This window comes from Rhincodon typus, chromosome 39 (assembly GCF_021869965.1).
Source record: "Rhincodon typus isolate 14 chromosome 39, sRhiTyp1.1, whole genome shotgun sequence".
Taxonomy (NCBI): Eukaryota; Metazoa; Chordata; class Chondrichthyes; order Orectolobiformes; family Rhincodontidae; genus Rhincodon; species Rhincodon typus.
The window spans coordinates 6,169,559-6,175,691 of NC_063370.1; positions in this window are offsets into that span (position 1 = coordinate 6,169,559).

A 6,133-nucleotide genomic window follows, 5' to 3' on the forward strand; every position below is an offset into this window, starting at 1 on the left:
TCTTCATAACGTTGTTATTTCAGATTCTCCAGCATCGGCAGTTCCTACTATCTCTGTCCAGTAGATGCTCTTTTCTTATTTTCAAAAGCTTATATTTCCTAATTTATTCTAAACTATTTTTGTGTGTCTACTCCTCCTTTTGCTGCCCTCCCATTTTTGCTCACTTTTCTGCTATTGCCATTTTTCTGTGTGTCAGGAGTCCATCTAATGGGATTAGATTTCATTGTGTTAGTCTTGGTGCTAATCGTGGCTCAGGAGTCACAACCCTCTGCAGGATTTATTGCCAAAACACACCTCCAACTTCAGCTGAATGTAAATTAGCTCAGCGTGGTGGCACTTGTACATAGGTTTAGCAGGATATGATTCCAGCACACCTCCCACAACCTCCCAACTTTCAGAGACTTGAGCACATCATCCAGGCTGACCTGCCCATTCAGTACTGAAGGAATACAGCACAGCTGCTACCTTTCACTACAAGCAGACAAAGAGACAACTTGTCCTCTTGAGTGAACATGAAAGCTGCCATGGCACCCCCTTGGAAGAGCAGGTGGCTTCTCCCCCTTGTCCCGAATCAATGTTTACCGTGCATCACTGTTGCCTGTGGGACACTTTCTTTACATTACAACAGTGGCTACACATCTAAAGCATGAGCTGTAAAGTCCTTTTGGGTGATCTAAGTCCATGAAAGACTATCCAGAAATACAAATGTTTATTCCTGTAGCTACCTATCAGGTTCCAACAGCAAGGACAAACCAAGGCATGCTCAAAATTGTTTCACTTGGCACTGATTGCCATATAGCCTGGAGAGTGGCTATGGATTGGTTAAGCTTCCAGTCTCCTGTCTGCCAGTGTTTAATCAATGCTTCTCACCTCATGTAATTTCATAACCACATAATATTTTGTCTCCTCTCATCCCTTGTCTATGCCCTAACCTGAAATAGTCCTGTTCAGTGTTTAGCTTCTGACTCAAATGCTGTACCTGGAGCAGTAAATACTATGAAATGTAAACAGGTATGAATTGCTAGCATTTAAGCTCTGCTCCCTCAACAAACTTATCCTCCATGTCCCCTCTTATTTCTAGCTACTGCCCTTGCTTGGGGACTTCAATTTTCCTTTGCTTCATTTAACTTATCCTATTTTCCCCCACCTTCAGTTAACACCCACACTTGCCGATTTTCTGGCTGCTCTCCTCCGTTTTTGAGGTGGGAAGTGAATTTTTTTCTTATGGACCAGAACTGCTACCTTATCACAACTATTTATCAGACCATTTTTCACTTATAGAATCAAGTAGCAGTCAGGAGGCAGCCTTTCGGTCCATTGTCTATGCTGGCCCTCTACAAGACAGCAAGCCAATCTCACCACCCCTGCAAATTTCTTCTCTTCAGATAATCATCTAGTTTTCTTTACATGACCTTTTTCTTGGCACAGTGGGTCCTTGATGCATGGCATACCTCATTTAAAGCAGATCGCTGTTTATATGGGACATCTTTTAAAGGAAGGTTTGGTGGGTCAGGGAGCTGGAGTCGAAGGGAAACTGGGCACATGGGGACACTGTCCCAGAACGAGAAAACAAAACACCCATTTAAGGTCAAAGGGTCCTTTAAAGACAAACAGATGAACTCGATGGCTCACTTAATGGCTTCGAGTGTGGGAACAGGTCGTGCACAAATTGGTTGTTTTCTACAGCACGACACGACTACACCTCAGAAATAATTCATCGGCTGGAAAGGGCTTTGGGATATCCTGAAGTCAGAAAAGGCTCCAAAAGAATGCAAGTTTAGGGGAGGCAAATTAAGTAGTAGCAATGTCACTAAATTAACAACTCAGAGGCCCAGGATATTCCTCTAGGGGCATGGATCAAATCCCACCGTGTCAGCTAGTAAAATTAAGTACTAAAATCTGGAATACAAACATCATGGTGACCATGATATCAACAGTGGTTGCAGTAAAAACCTACCTGGTTCATTAATGCCCTTTAGGAAAGGAAATCTATCATCCTGTCCTGGGCCGGCTTACATGTGACTCCAGACCCACAGCAATGTGGATGACTCTCAAGTACCCTCTGCCATGGCCTTGGAAGCCACTCAGTTCAAGGGCAATTAGGGATGGGCGACAAAAGTACATCCCGTGAAAGAACAGGGCAAACAGTTCATAGAACAGGATCACAGGAAATATAAATCTTACCTCGGAGAACATGGAAGTGATTTGGCAAAAGCAGCTTGAACCCAAATAGGACTAATATAACCTCCACGGAAAATGACCCTCGGTCTACAAAATCTCCATTAAATAACTGAACAACATGCAGATTAAGGAGGTAGAACTGTATTAGCAGCGGAGAACATGAGACATCAAACAACACAAAGGCAGAGAGAGGCAACAAAAATCTTGTGAGGTGCTATGAATGCACACTAGTGCCCTCAGCCCCCAAGCTAATTTATTTTCCAGCACTACTTCTAATAGAAATCCTGTAATACAGGCTACCCAAGGCAAAGACCACTTGGGATCCCATTACAACAATTTCTGGGTACTTGCTACATTGCTGGGCAGATTTTGCCCAATGTCCAAACAGAGCTGTCATTCTCTTGTCCTCTTCTGCTTGTGGGAAGATTTGGAATTTTGGACAAACAATACATTGTGGAACCAGTGCCACTGAAATCCACTCTCTGAGGAAACATGGTTCTGCAAGGCTTACAGAGAGTAATTGCACAACACGACCTGCAAAAGTGAAACTGAATCCAGTGTTAGATATGCAGGTCTCTTCAGGGGAGAACCAAAAGAATATTTTTAATTAACTTGCTCAGACAAGTTATTACACACCTCTGGAGCAGGGTTGGACTTGAAGTCGGACCTCCTGGATCAGAGGTAGGGACGCTACTACTGTTCCATAACTGCCCACATAAGGATCAACAAAAGACCCATTTTCTCATCAACTTGTTCAGAGATGTTATTACACATCTCAGGAGCAGGTCGGACTTGAACCTAGGTCTCTCAGTCCAGGGGTAGGGACACTAGCACTGTGCCACAAACGGGCCACTAAGGATCAAAAAAAAACCAGATCCAGAGCTATATGAGCGCAGGTGATGTTCGTCGGATTTCTCACAGGGCAGTGCCCCTACCTCCGAAACAGAAGACCCGGGTTCAAGTCTAACATGTCTGAGCGGGATGTTTAAAAACACGTACAAGTGAACCACAATTAAAAAGAGTGGAGTTTTCAATAATTGTTAACTGGGTCATGTGACAAATTGCTCGTGGGTGGTAAAATGGTTCTGCCCCAGTGCAGTGTTGGCCAGGGAAACAGTGCAGAAAGAACAGATGGAAACTGGCGTTTGTGCTAAACTGTAGAATTACAATAAAATACTTGTAAATCTCAAAGTCTTTGGTGCCTAATTCAACATGTGGATATCGGCTTGTTAAAAACCTGAATTGGACCAGCCAGATAAATACTGGTCTACAGCAGCATGTCAGAGGCTGGGAATTCTGCACCCAAGTAACTCAGGTTCTGAACTGCAAAAGCCTGTCTCTCATCTCCCGATCTCAATTAAGAGTATGATGGAATACTTGTACCTTGCCTACAAGAGTACAGCTTCGACAACACCCAAGTAGCACAACACCAACCAGGAGCCCGCTTGGCTGGCATCCCATCTAACACTTTAAACGCTCAGACCTTCCACCAGTGACAGCAATGTGTACCATTTACAAGATGCACCATTGTGACTCACCGAGGCATCTTTGACAGCACCCAACACACCACAGGTACCAGATGCAAAGGAACACCATTATCACCTGCAAGTACTCCTCTGAACCAGACACCACCCTGACTTGGAACAATATCACCGCTGCTTCGCTGACATTGGGTCAAAATCATAAAATCTCCTCCAGAACAGCACCATGGGTGCCTCTACACCCCAAGGGTTGCCGAGGTTCAGGAAGATAGCTCACCTTCAAGTGAAAGTTAGGTAGGGGAAACAACTGTTGGCCTTGCCAGAGATGCCCATATTACATGAAAGATTACATTCAAAGAAATCTTAGTCAAGCTGCTTTGGCCTCTCAAACCCTGATGTATGAGAGAGTCGGGGTGGGGAATATGTTTGGGAGCTGGGGGGTGGTTAGGGGAGGAAGGAAAAAGAGAGAAGTGAAACAAACACAGCAATGTGGCTGACTCTTAAACCGCCCTCTGGGAGGTTAAGGATTGGCAATGAATGCTGCCTAGCCAGTGATGCCCTCATCCTGTGAACGAATAAAGAATAAAGGATATTGTCTTACGTGATGGATGATGAAGGAACGGCTTGGCATGGTAGCTCAGTGGTTAGTACTGCTGCCTCACAGCGCCAGGGACCTGGGTTCGATCCTACCCTCGGGCAATTTTCTGTGTGGAGTTTGCACATTCTCCCCGTGTCTACGTGGATTTTCTCCGGGTGCTCCAGTTTCCTCCCACAGTCCAAAGACGTGCAGGTTAGGTGGATTGCAGGGATAGGGTAGCAAGTGGGTGTGGATGGGATGCTCTTCAGAGGCTTGGTGTGGACCCAATGGGCCAAACAGCCTGCCTCCACATGTAGGTGTAGGGATTCTATGAAACACTTACAGCCAAACAGCGTGCTGATGCTCACTTGGGCAAAGTACCAGAATGGTGACACTTGCAGAATAGGATGATAGCAAAGGGTCAAAACCAGTGGAGAAAACTAGCCAGGAGAATCAAGCAGGCAAGATGGGAAACAAACACTGGCTTGGACACCAGTTTCTCGTCAGCAATGTGACAGTCAAGCTCAAAGACACAACACACCTCGTGCATCGCTATGCAATGCTTCTATTCATCTACTCAATGGTTGCTAGCACTTGTTTCTCTGGCAGTGCATATTAATTTCAAGCCCCATTTCAGACTCAGATGCAAATCTTATACAGAGATCTCCTTGCAGTGCATCTGGATTGTTGGAGGTGCTGTCTGTTACTTAGAACTTCCAAGTCTTGTCTGCACCTTCAGGTGGATATAGATGCATTGTACTATCAGGACGCGAGATCAGACCCCAATCTGCCTGGGTGGTGCAGGCAGTAAAACCCATACATTTTCAAAGTACTTGAATTTGCACTTGAAGCACCATGACCTACCAGGTTAGTATGGACCAAGAGTCACAACATGGGATTGGCCTTGGTAGTTCCTTGTTGGCCAGCGTTAACGCAGCAGGTTGAATGGCCTCCTTCCATGCTGCAAATTTCCATGATATCAGCCTGTACTGTGAACTTTTGTCAAAGAGGATAGGGATGGTCCTGATGCCTTGGGCAACATTTACAGCTAAACCAATATCACCACCACGGATTAATTGTTTAATTCTCCTGTAGCTATTGGTGGAACTTTGCATATTGGCTGCCATGTATCCTACACAACACAGGTTACTGCACTTCAAAAGTAGCCCAATGGCTGTAAAGTGCTTTAGGACTTTGAACAAACCAGCTTGGTTTGTTTTCTATCCCTCCCAAAATTGCACTTGTACCTCACACACTTTCTCAGGACTCCCTTACTGTGAAAAGGATACATAAGGATTAGACTCGGAAGGTAATCCATTGAGTTCAAATATATTCAACAGGTCATAGTACTGTCCGTGAATGTCTCCGCAAATAGTAATGGACTCTTTCTGAAAGAGAAACAGTCGGCTTAGTATAAACACATAACAGAGGCACAGATAGAATAGACAGATGATCAAACCCTCTGCTGCCAGAAAACAACAGAGGAGTCTCTAAGGCCTTGGGCAGTTTATACAGTAAGGATTCCATTCAAGTAACAGCTGGTGAAAAGAATCATTGGCCAGAAACATCGCTCCGTTTTGCTTGCCACGGATGCTAACGATCACACTGAGTATCTCCATTATTTATTCATTTTTGATCAGGATGCTTCTAGGTATCAGCTTCTCATCTGGGTTTTGAAGGGTAGCAGTACTAGGAGGCCCTTACCTGCCCTCAGCATGTGCTGGCTGGACTAAATCAGTTAGTGACCCTGACCATAAAGTGTGTGATAGCAAAGCACAATCCTGGTTGCCTATGATGTTGATTACTTCACTGATGTCCTGAGACTCTCAGGCACACAGGAATGGGGACAAGACACAGGAAGCTTGTGTGGTAGCTTCTTCCAGGAAGAAAAAAA